The sequence below is a fragment of the Sorex araneus genome, chromosome 5, assembly GCF_027595985.1.
Source record: "Sorex araneus isolate mSorAra2 chromosome 5, mSorAra2.pri, whole genome shotgun sequence".
Lineage (NCBI taxonomy): Eukaryota > Metazoa > Chordata > Mammalia > Eulipotyphla > Soricidae > Sorex > Sorex araneus.
In genome coordinates, this window is record NC_073306.1 from 41639083 (window position 1) to 41652774 (window position 13692).

The window sequence follows — 13692 nt, forward strand, 5'->3', positions numbered from 1 at the left end:
TTCCAAATGTTCCTTTTTCTAAATTCAGTCCTTTAAGCTAAAGGTTTCAACCCTAACTGCATATTAAAATAAGCTCAAGAGTTTTAAAACTACCTATGCAGGTCCCCAAATGCAAAGAATTTGATTTAATTAATATGGGGTGAGGTATACATTTCTTTCTTTCTTTCTTTCTTTCTTTCTTTCTTTCTTTCTTTCTTTCTTTCTTTCTTTCTTTCTTTCTTTCTTTCTTTCTTCTCTCTCTTCTCTTCTTTCTTTCTTTCTTTCTTTCTCTCTTTCTCTCTCTCTTTCTTTCTTTCTTTCTTTCTTTCTTTCTTTCTTTCTTTCTTTCTTTCTTTCTTTCTTTCTTTCTTTCTTTCTTTTCTTTCTTTCTTTCTTTTTCTTTCTTTCTTTCTTTCTTTCTTTCTTTCTTTCTTTCTTTCTTTCTTTCTTTCTTTCTTTCTTTCTTTCTTTCTTTCTTTCTTTCTTTCTTTCTTTCTTTCTTTCTTTCTTTCTCTCTCTCTCTCTCTCTCTTTCTTTCTTTCTTTCTTTCTTTCTTTCTTTCTTTCTTTCTTTCTTTCTTTCTTTCTTTCTTTCTTTCTTTCTTTCTTTCTTTCTTTCTTTCTTTCTTTCTTTCTTTCTTTCTTTCTTTCTCTCTCTCTCCTTCCTTCCTTCCTTCCTTCCTTCCTTCCTTCCTTCCTTCCTTCCTTCCTTCCTTCCTTCCTTCCTTCCTTCCTTCCTTCCTCCCCTTCTTCTTTTACTTCTTCATCTCTCTTTTTTTTTGGGGGGTGTAGAGGTGATTTGGGGCCATACTCTATAGTGCTCAGGAATTACTGTTGATGGTGCTTGGTGGACTATATGAGATACTTAAGATTAAACCTGGGTCAGTGGCATGCAAAGCAAATGTCCTACTTGCTGTACTATTGCTCCAGCCCCACATTCTAGTATTTCTTAAATGCTCCCCTGGTACTTCTAACATACTACTGGATTGAGAAAGTTGCTCATGATTGGGTTTCAGTCATATAATATTACAACACCTGTCGAGATGGGCCTTTGTATCTCTTAATACACCACTGGAATGAATTATAACTCCCCTTTTCATGATTCTTCTGGGACATATACTAAATACACTTTCTACCTTATTGATTTCCACCGTAGGCACTGTCAAGTCCATCACTGCAACTTCATCTTCCGAAATGATTTGTGGGAATACCAGTTGCCTTATTTATCTCTAAACATCTATACAGAGTATTTAAAGCAATATAAACATTGAGAGTTGCAATTGTAAAAACTTAGAACTAGTGTATAATTGAAGGAGCCAAGAGAAATAAATGCAAGCACCTTAATTCTGGTGCAGCCATTTCACGAAACTCTGTGCTCTGAGACCTGGCAATCTAGCTCTTATGCCTACATCCAGGAAACTTCAGCTACAGGCTCATCTTGGAACAATGATAAAGATGTCTGAAGAAGCATTCTGGTGATATCAGGGAGTTTAGGAAACCAAGACACTGTTATTAAAAAGTTAATTAGCACCATATAAACAGCTCTAGAATATAACATAGAAACTAGAAGAAAATGGACATATATACAGCAACATAACTGAAACTCTAAAGGACGATGGAACTAAAATAAGCAGCATGAAAGCTGTAGCAGTCACTAATATACATTTAAAATAAATTTATTCACCAAATCACATTATAAATTTTTACCAAACACAATATAGTAAGTGCTTGAGGGAAATGAACTCGTGAATGTGGTTGAAGGGGGGAATAAATGAGATAAAATCTGGCAAGAGCAGAACCTTAAACAGGCAGATGCTGATGCTGTGTACTGTGAACCAGGAGTCTGATGAGCTCTGCTCCTTCAAAATGAGAATGAGAGGGAGGAGGAATGAGCCCCAGCTAGATTACCAGTAGAAGCAGGAGAAACTAAAGAGAAAACAGAATCCCAGGAACCAGGAAAGAAAACCAAGAACCTCCTCCGGGCTGGAAGAAAAACTTGGATTTATTGCTCTGTAGAATCCTTTTGGGGGAAGAAATAAAAGAGGTTTGCCTGGTTAGAAATTAAGGCAATTACAAAAAATTTGAGACAGAGGGGGAGCAGTTTTAAAAGGGGAAGAGAAAAATCACACTTCTAGAACTGGAAGGGAGTTTTATATTGAAGAATATTGCTGCTGCCTCAGGTGAGGGATGTTCTGTTCCTTCTAACACTGTGTTTTAGAACAAAGGATTTCCCAGAAGAGAAATAATCTTCCCCATCAGAGTCTGACATCATAATGAAGACCTCTTTTTCAGACTTCTTCAGTTAGTCTTCTAAGTGTTGAATCATCCAATGAAAAGCTTCAACAGAGGTTTGATGTCAACCTAGAGCCTCAGATGGGGTGGCTGTAGATGCCGAATGCATCCTTCTCTTTGCCCTGAATACTGATTTGAGATGGTGTGGACTTTTCCCCCACCTTGACACCAGGAGACCATCTACCTATAGAATTAGAAATTCCAGCATTCAGTGATTTCACAGCTCAGAGAAACACATGCCTTAACAAGAAACCTTTCCATCTGTGCTACTGATAAAGAATAATGAATGCATTAATTAACATATTAGGGAATCACACTTTGAACTTATCTTAGCAGGAGACCAAGAAGAGCAATGCAAATGCCATCATCTTCTAGGTAGGGACTTAAACATCAGATCAGACTTTCAAAACCACTAAGTGGATTGTATGTTATAGTTTTGGGGGCAGAGGACTGTGAAATCCCTTTTAGACCATGAAAGGTAAGTCGCAGAGCCTGGTACTGGGAGAGCGAGCTGGGCTGGCCCCTGAAAGTCACGCTGGAGTGGCTTTGAGAGCAATTATCCTGGCAGAGCAGCTCTTACTTTGCATTTCAGATTGTCCTCCTGAAAAGGTCATGTGTAAATCAAATTTAATAAATCAAATTCTACACTTCATACCTTGGGGAGGCTCTCTCTTCAAAGGAAGCTGTGAGTGAATCCCTTTTTAATAGAAGTAATCAGCTCTTCATTTATCTGATTTGTAAAGTAAGATTTTTATATATCTGATTTTCTTAAAGTGATCAGCAGTTTTTCTTTTGTCAGTGACAGAAAGCCTGACATTGGATGGTATGAGCAAAATTCAATAAACAGATGAAAAACAACAAATTACAGGGACACATAACACAAAGTTTAAGGATGCCCTGACTTTAAACATGGCTTGATTCAGGACCTAAACAATAATAACAGGAGTTTGTTTTTCCTCAACCCTCATAGCTGTTTTATTCTCAGACTCTGCCTGGGAGAGAAGCAGCTGCAGCATCTTATCCTGCCAGGTTCAAGGCCAACAAGGAAAATTACTGGCTACTTTTGCCGGTAGTCTCAGAATTCACTCTGATTGAGTCATCTGCCCATCCCTCGATGAACAAGAAAGAGGAACTTATTAGCTAGACCTGGTCACAAGGGGCTCTACACAAACTACAGGATGAGAGTGGAGGAAAGGCATATCCCAGAAGAAAATCAAGCAGTTATCAGAAGAAACAGGGAGCAGGTCAGGGAATGGGGAGAGACCATCTCTCCTCTCTGTCTCTTATCCCAAACCCAATCACTCTGTTCCTCTGTCCTACAATTACCTCACAAAGAGTAGCTCACATAGCACCTGCATTAGGATAACTTGGGATGCTTGTTAAAAGGCAACCTTTCAGGTTATTCTCCAGATGGAGTGAATTTGATTATCTTGAAATGCATACCAGAATCTGAAATTTTAGATTATTTTTCCAGGGAATTTTTTAAATGCATGCTTTCCAAAGCATAGGTGAACTTTCCACCCAGTTGATCTCAGAGTATCTTTACTTCTTTGACCCCACTGTCAAAGAAAACAAAATCAGACAAAATCTAACAGGTTTATAGCAGGTGATTTCAGCATTAAAAAAACTCATAACAAAATGATGACTAAAATTTTGACATACAAATGAATGGGAGAAAATATCTGCAAATCCTCTGTCCTACAAAGTGCTAATATCCAAAATGTGTATATCACTTATAACAAAAAGAAAACAAACAGTCTCATCAAGAAAAGGAGAAACTGAATAGACATTTCCTCGAGGAAGCCATATAGATAGCTAACAGACATAAGAAAAAAAAATAATTCCACATCATGTATTTTCAGAAAATGCAAATCAAAATCACTTTGAGCTAGCACCTCACAATAGTGAGAACGCCCCATATCAAAATGTGTAGAAATAGTAGTGCTGGTGGGATGTGGCACAAAAGAAACCCTTCTTCACTATTGGTAGGAGTGTTGTATAGTTCAGCTTCTATGGATAGCAGTTTGGAGACTTCTCAAAAATTAAGAATAGAAGTTCCCTATAACCAGCAATACCACCACCTCCTCTTGACATCTCTCCCAAGAAAAACACAAAATTGATTCATACAGATGTATGTACATCTGGGTCCACTACAGCACTCTTTACTACAGTCAATATCTGGAAGCAACCTAAGCACCCAATAGCTGATGAATGAATAAAGAAATTGTGGGAATACTCCTCAACTATGAGCAGGGTTGTAATCTTGCATTTGGATACAACTTGGATAAAACTGGGGGTAGCCATCTTAAGTGAAATGAGTCAAAAGAAGAAAAGATGGGGCTCAAAATACAAAGAATTGAGCTTCCAGATGACCCAGCTCTCCTATACTTGGGAATATACATCGAAGTTCAAAAAGCACAATGCAGGAAAGACATTTGCACTTCTATGTTCATTACAGCACTAATAACAATTGCTCAAATCTGGAAACAACCCAAATGTCCAAGAACAGATGGTTAAATAAAGAAGCAATGGAATACTACTTGGCCATAAGAAAAAATGAAGTCATTGCAATTTTGCTGCTCCATGGATGGATTTGCAGAGTATTATGCTGGATGATATCAGTCAGAGAGAGAGAAACAGACTCAGAATGATCTTTCTCATAAGTCGGATATAAAGAAATTTCCTAGGGGAATATAAAATGCTCGAAGATGATAGAAACAAAAAAGCAGGAGAACTGGTCTCCAGTAGGAAGCTTGCCACTGGTATTTGGGATGAGGGACAATAAGTTAGGGAAACACTAGATCAATGGTGGAAGGGAAATGTGCCTGCCACAGAGTCAGACTGTGGGGAAATGTGCCTGCCACAGAGGCAGACTGTGGGGAGGGAGAGCAGGAGGGAAAGTGGGGACATTAGTGGAGGGTAGTAGGCACTGGTGAAGAGATTGATGTTGGAAAATTGTGCTCCTGAAAATTACAAATATCTTTGTAACTTTGGAATTCACCACGATTCAATAAAAATGAATTAATTAAAAGAGAAAGACAAATAGTGGTGATCTTCCTTACAGATGAAGTATACAAAGAAGTTTCAAGGCATTGCTAACAGCTGAAGGAACCAAAAGGGCAGGGAAGGGGGACAGAAAGGAACCCAAGGGCAATAGTAGAGGATAAGAGGATACTGTCTCTCTGCTGGTGAGAGTGATGCAGTAGCATTGTCAGCCTAGAACATGAATATTAATACTATTGTCAATCATGGAAACTCAATAGCAAATTTGATTGAGAAATAAGTGTATTTATGCAGCAAAATATGTAAAGAAATTTCACTATAAACATTTTGGTCTAATATAAGCATTGTTAAAAAATCATACTAGTAAAAATGAACCAAGTGAAGTGCAGCGGGAGATGGGGTTGGGAAGGGAACTGTTTTCCAGTCATTTCATTGTTTCCATTACGATTGTACTCGCCTTTGTTCAAGATCACCATTTGTCATCTGGACTCTTGCAGTGCCTCCTCCTGCTCACCCCTCTGCAATTACCTCTCCACCACACACAGTCCCCTCCTCAACCTTCTCTTTAACTTCTACACCTACTTCTTGTTTATCTGCCTTAGGGGACTTTCTCACTGACCCTGAATCCCAGTCAATCTGAGAGATCTCTCATTCATTCTCCAAGCATCCCAGGTCCTTGATTCACACTCAACTCTCTAGTACCCTCTTCCCTCTGCCTCTTATACTCTTCCCTTTTGTCTCCACTTAGAAATCTCAACCCCCCGGCCTCAAAAGCTCAGCTCAATTGCAATTTCCTCTGTGTAGTCCTTCTGTCCGCTACCTCCAGGAGGAACTGGTTACCTCCCCTCTTCCATTTCTATTCGAAGAACTTGCTGATATCTCTTCTACAGCAGTTTAACACATTCTCTAAAAAATTATGAGTTTACGTTGTTACCCCCCCTGGCCCTACCAAGGGGCTCAATAATATTTATTAAGTGTTAAGCAAGTCTTTGGAGAAAGACAAGCTGGGTTTTCATCCAGCTTGAGCTATTTACAACATGTGTGACTTAGGGCAAGTCACCTACCTTACTGAGCTTCAGTCTACTTATTTGCAAATGGAAATATTCATACCTTCTGCATAGGTGTGCTGAGGGTTCAATCGAGATAACGAACAGAAATCTCTTAGCACAGTGCCTGGCAACATAATTAGTGCCAATGAATGCTAAATGAAGAAAAATTAACCTTCAAGTTAAAGAAGCAAAAGCCCTCAAAATACACTTAACTGTGTATTTATATGATGTTAAGCAACTGTTTCTGAATCACATGATTCAGGCTAATTCTTGTAGTGTTGTGCAGGTCAAATCTGGAACGATGGGACTAGGCTCTGGGCCTCAGACCATTTCCCTATGTCCTGAGATCTCCCCAGTCCTGCTTATCTTCTCCTTAGCTTTGAGCAGCTTTGATTCCATCCCTATGCAGTAATCACTTACAGTGTATGGAATGTTGACAAGAGAGTAACTGGTGATTTCTCTGGACCATGGCAATGTGTTGGCTTGGTGAGCATGAGGAGAGCAGAAGGAGCCTGGTATTGGACATCCAGTTCAAAAGAGGCAGCATTGAACTTGCATAAATGAAATCATTAAAGCTGTCTAAAATGACAAGATTGGTGCAAAAATCCAAATAAACTAATGCTAAGTATTGGAGAGAGAAGCATTTCATTTAAATGAACAGTGGGATAAATTTCAAGAAATTTGTCTCTCTTTTGCTGACAGCTTCTCCCCACTTGTTTTATAATCTGCCTGAAATTGTCACTTCCCTTTATGATCATATATCTTGCTCTTAGCATCCAAGAAGATATACCAAAGGGATCACAAACAGAGGTTGGGATAAGCACAGACAATCCAATAAAATAAAAGGTGACTGCAAATTTCTAGCTATCTGCAAAGCCCACTGCAATGGTATAAGCTTGGGAAATGTGAATGTTGCATATTTGATGTATGGCAAATACTCATCACAAAAGCTGATGCTTTACAGACACAATTAAATGTTTAATTCCTCCAATTGAAGGAATTTAGGAGGTTAGAAGAGGAAGGAGTGTGTGTATGTGTCTCTGTGTGTGTGTGTGTCCCTGTATGTGGATACACACATGTGTTTCCATACTGATGGAAGGAGAAGCAAGGAAATGGCTTCTGTGTCTTTGTGGATTACTCAGAATTTAGAGTATGGATCACAGCATTCAATTGTAGCCAATGTGTTAGATGCTGTTTTAATTTCAGTTCTAATCTAGGTCCAGAGAATGTGAAGTTTAACAAGAAAATGCAAGACAAAATCCTTGCCTTCTGGGAACTTATAATTACTGCATAAAAATAGACAAGTAAACAAACAAAATATAAGATTAGGTACCTTGACGCCAGAGATTAGGTCTTACGCCTCTTTATTTCCCTAGTACCTCTAGGTTGTTTCATGACCTTCAAAATCTTAAAGTGTCATTGAGGTTAGACGCCTGCCTTGTTTAAAGTTAAGTATATTATAATGCCACTGTCATATTAAATATTATTTTTATTTAACAATATGAGTTGTGTTGAAAGGCAGTTGACAGGTTGACATAAGGTTATACTTTGTAGGCTTTCAAGAAGATGCTTGTTGATTTAATTTTGCAGTCTTTGTATTATGGAGATGATATTAATTATTTTCAGGTTCAAATATTTCCCTGAACCCTTGAAAAGCTCATGGGTACTGGAAACTGCTCTACTTGTGTCTAATAGATTACACAGCCCTGGAAATTTTGCACTGTGCCTGGCACAAAAATGGGTTCTTTATAAATACTTAATGAATGAATAAATAAATTAAGGATATCATATCATGAATAAATGTCATGTGATAAAGTCCAGTTCCATGAAGCAAAGAATTTATTTTGTGACTCTGGATTCCATTTCAGGTCCCAGTTCTCATTTCTTTGATATCAAAGGTCTTTAGTTGCTAAGGGAATATGATGTCTTATGGCAAATTTCTCCTCCCCATTGGAAAACCAAAAAAGTCTAGTTGATGAATGTTTTACAAAAGCTGGGGAATTATCCAATATGCACAGAATGAAGCTAAGTATTGTGGAAATAAACAACTACCTTAGTTCATAAATGTCATTTCATAAATGAAGGGAACAAGAGCATGGTAGGAAGTCAGAAAAACCTAGAGATTATGATTAAAGGCAGGAGCTCTGAGTTGCTTTTTTTTTGGGTTTAGATTCTAGCCCTGGTACTCATGGTTGTGTGCTCTGACAAATTGACTTCTCTGGAATTGTTATTATTATTCTGACAATCACTGTTGTTATTTAGTCTGAAGAGGGAAAATAATTAAAAAACCTATTTCAAAAGGTCCTGGTGAGAATTCAGTAGATTATGTAAGTTGTTTATTGTGGTGCCTGACATGTGGTGAGTATCCTCAAATTTTAGCTATTATTCTAATTTGTTCCAATGCTATCAGAATTAGCAGGGTGATCTTGGTCAAGTCTATCATCTATTTAAAATCTTTCATTTCCTTTTATTAGTATAAAGGTGAAAAACACCATTTCTAATCAGAGCCAGGTAGTATAGATTTAGTACGGTCACCAGAGAGGACACAGATACTGCAATACTAAGCCAATTCATAAGAACTTACTGCTGAATTTGGGTTTTTTTTCTAAAACTTGTTATAAACATAGTCATCTGAAAACAGTAAATTGCACAAATTTATAATTCATTATACTTATAAATAAAAGTAATAAATACTTACCATTTAACACTTTCTAATTATTTCTAATAGATAGTATTTCTATTTATACAATTTCTAATTAAATTTAATATAATATTTTTGCCATCATCCACATTCCCATAGTTAGTTATTTAGTCCTATTGCATCTGTCTGGCAGAAAATTATATAATTGTGTGCCACTGTATATCATTTCCCTAACTCCACATTCAGAGCCTTCACACTGGTACTTTGAAATGATCTGTAGGAGGGATACCTACTCTATGGAAATGAGCAAATGCTATCAGTCTGGGCTTTGTTTTTCCTTCTGAAACACACACACACACACACACACAGTTTACCAGTATTCCACTTATCAAATTTATCCATAAAACCACTTGTATCACTTGTCATCCCGTTGCTCATTGATTTGCTTGAGCGGGCACCAGTAACGTCTCCATTCGTCCCTGTCTTGTGTAAGTGCATCCATGTTCATCAAGATTGTTGAGCTCAATAGTCAGGACAGCCCCTCATTCATCCTGTTGCTCATTCATGACTTGTCCTTGGAACAACCTGCTCCCAAAGACAGCTCCTGTGACCTTGCCATATACCTTGCTGAGTAACAATCACAGCTGCCTGCACACTCAGATTGCACACTTGAGATTGTACTGTATCAATCTCAAGACCCTATTAGAAAAAGAGGAGAGATTAGTGTTGTTTAACTTGTTCTGATGTGAATTTTGAGGGACAAAAGACAAGGGAGCATTTTCTCTACTCACTTACCTCATGGCATTGTCTTCATTGCTTGAATTCATTCAATTCACTGCCCCTAACATCTCTGCCAGCTCAGGCCCTCTGCTAAATGGAACTGATAAAGCTGTGATCTTGTCTGCAAGTAGTTCATAAAACTATAGGGAGATATAAATAACTGACTCCCAGAGGCGACAGTGTCCTGGGAGAGAAGGAATCAGGAGACATGTGGCCATCAAGAGCTTCTAGTAACTTCTCTGCATCTTTGTACACAGAGGCCAGGGTTGGTGGGAGACAGTAGCAAGAGAGAATTATGGAGATTTTCTGGAAGAGATGATGTGATGATGTGTCAATGAATTTCAATCAATCCCAAACCAGTTCTGGATAGTTAAACAGAAAGGGAATTCAAGAGGGGATATGTAAAAGCTTAGAGAGCTGCTAAGAGGGCTTAGGAGCTGCTACGGAGCAACCTCATACAGTAAAACTTGAGTGGTGGAGTGATTCTGGTGGCTTCACTGGGCTGGCCATGGCAGTCCATGGCTAACACAGCCCATGCATTGGACACTGCCATTTGGCTCCCTGAAACTGAGGCCTTTAGCTCCTGGGTATGCTCTATCACTAGATCAAAGTACCTGATTCTGTAAGTCGCAAGTTTCTTTTCTAAAGCATGGTGAGGGTGTATCTTAGCTGTAAAGCTGCCATCCCGACTGATTCCTCACTGAGAAGAATATGGCTTCTGTCAACGTATTTGGAAAATGAGAATAAAACTGTTCAAAGATCTAAGAGCCCACAGAGTCACGTCCATTATGGTAGGACAATTTGACTGAGGTTTTTAGTTCAAAAGTACACCAGCCTTACAAAGTTTTGGTAGGGTATGTTGAACACAGAGGGCAGCACATTCAAAGGCACTGTGGCCTGAAGAAGCTGGTACGTATAGATAATTTTAAATAGCATGTTAGCTGGAGTGAAAATTTTATGAGGTACGTGTTTCTGTGTGTGTGTATGTGTGTGTGTGTGTGTGTGTGATTTTCTCTGGCTGCTTTATTTTTTGGTTTTAATAATGATGTGCTTCGGTTTTAATTATGATTTCATTATACCATTCTGTCAGAGGTTTGCTGAGATTCTTGGCCTCTAGGTTGATTTTTTAAAATGAAAGCATGAAAGGGTCAGAGATATGTCTTTTTTTGTATTTGTTTATTTATTTTTTTAATTTTATTGAATCACCATGAGATAGTTACAAGCTTTCATGTTTGGATTACGATCACACAATGATCAAAAATCCATCCCTCCACCAGTGCACATTCCCCACCATCAATATCCCTGGTATACTCCCCCTTTCCCACCCTTACCCTGCCTCCATGGAAGACAATATTCCCCATACTCCCTCTCTACTTTTGGGCATTATGGTTTTGTAACACAGACACTGAGAGGTCATCATGTTTGATCCATTATCTACTTTCAGCACACATCTCCCATCCCGACTGATTCCTCCAGCCATCATTTTCTTAATGATCCCTTCTCTATTCCATCTGCCTTCTCCCCTCTGTTCAGGAAGCAGGCTTCCAGCTATGGGGCAATCCTTCTGGCCCTTGTATCTACTGTCCTTGGGTATCTGCCTTATGTGATGCTATTCTACACTCCACAAATGAGTGCAGTCGTTCTATGTCTGTCCCTCTCTTTCTGACTCATTTCACTTAGCATGATACTCTCCATGCCTATCCATTCATAAGCAAATTTCATGACTTCATCTCTCCTAACAGCTGCATAGTATTCTATTGTGTAAATATACCAAAGTTTCTTTAACCAGTCATCTGTTCTAGGGCACTTGGGTTGTTTCCAGATTTTGGCTATTGTGAACAGTGCTGCAACGAAAATATAGGTATAGATGTCATTTATACTGTGCTTTTTTTGCATCCTTGGGACATATTCCCAGAAGTGGTATTGCAGGATCATACTGCCCAAAGCACTATACAAATTTAATGTGGTCTCTATCAGGATACCCATAACAGTTTTCAAAGAAATAGACAAAACACTCCTGAAATTCATATGGAACAATAATCCCCCACAAATAGCTAAACCAATCCTTGGGAAAAAGAAGATGGGTGGCAGCACCTTCCCCAACTTTAAACTCTATTACAAAGAGTAGTAATTAAAACAGCATGGTTTTGGGCTAGAAACAGACCTGCAGACCAATGGAACAGAGTTGAATATCCTGTCACAGACCCCTAAATAAATGGCCATTTAGTCTTTGACAAAGGAGCAAGAAATAAAGCAACCGCTGTTGGAGAGGATGTGGGGAGAAAGGGACCCTTCTACACTGCTGGTGGGAATGCCGGCTAGTTCAGCCCTTTTGAAAAACAATATGGACGATTCTCAAAAAACTAGAGGTTGAGCTCCCATTTGACCCAGCAATACCACTTCTGGGAATATATCCCAGAAAAGCCAAAAAGTATAGTCGAAATGACATTTACACTTATATGTTCATCGCAGCACTGTTTACAATAGCCAGAATCTGGAAAAAACCCGAGTGCCCTAGAACAGATGACTGCTTGAAGAAACTCTGGTACATCTATACAGTGGAATACTATGCAGCTGTTAGAAAAAATGAGGTCATGACGTTTGCATATAAGTGGATCAGCATGGAAAGTATCATGCTAAGTGAAATGAGTCAGAAAGAGAGAGACAGACATAGAAAGATTGCACTCATCTGTGGAATATAGAATAATAGACTATAAGACTAACACCCAAGAATAGTAGAAATAAGTACCAGGAGGTTGTCTCCATGGCTTGGAGGCTGGTCTCTCATTCTGGGCAACTCAGAGAAGGGAACACCAAGTAAAATGTGGTTGGAGGTCATGTGGGGGAAGGATGATGCGGGCCGAATATAGACTAGAGACTGAAACAATGGCCACTCAACACCTTTATTGCAAACCACAACGCCTAATCAGAGAGAGAGAACAAAAGGGAATACCCTGCCATAGTGGCAGTGTGGGTTGGGGGGAGACGAGAGTGGGGAGGGTGGGAGGGATGTTGGGTTTACAGGTTGTGGAGAATGGGCACTGGTGAAGGGATGGGTTATCGAACTTTGTATGGGGGAAACATGAGCACAAAAATGTATAAATCTGTAACTGTACCCTCACGTTGACTCACTAATTAAAAATAAACTATTAATAAAAAAAGAAATGTGAAGTGGAACAAGGAAAGTCTCTTCAACAAGTGGTCCTGGGAAAACTGGATAGCTATCTGCAAAAAAAAAAAAAAAATGAACTCTGACCTCTGTCTAATGCCAGGCACAAAAGTCAGATCAAAGTGGATTAAATACCTCAATATCAGATATGAATCTATAAGGTACATAGAAGAAAATGTAGGCAGAACTCTCCATGACATTGAAGCTAAAAGCATCTTTAAGGACGAAACAGCACTGACCATGCAAGTGGAAGCAAACATAAACAAATAGAACTACATCAAACTAAGAAGCTTCTGCACTTCAAAAGAAACAGTGACCAAAATACAGAAAGAGCCCACAGAATGGGAAAGAATATTTACCCAATACCCATCTGATAAGGGATTAATATCCAGGATATACAAGACACTAGTAGAATTGTACAAGAAAAAAACCTCCAACTCCATCAAAAATGGGGAGAAGAAATGAACAGAAATTTCCTCAAAAAAAAAAAATACAAATGGCCAAAAGGCACATGAAAAAGTGCTCCACATCACTAGTCATCAGGGAGATGCAAATCAAAACAACAATGAGATATCATCTCACACCACAGAGACTGGCATGCATTCAAAAGAACAAAAGCAACCAGTGCTGGCGTGGATGTGGGGGAAAGGGGGCGCTCTTTCACTGTTGGTGGGAATGCCAACTGGTCCAGTCTTTCTGGAAAACAATATGGACAGTCCTTCAAAAACCAGAGATATGTCTTAAGAAGGAATATATTCCTTGCACAAGGATCTGGATTCT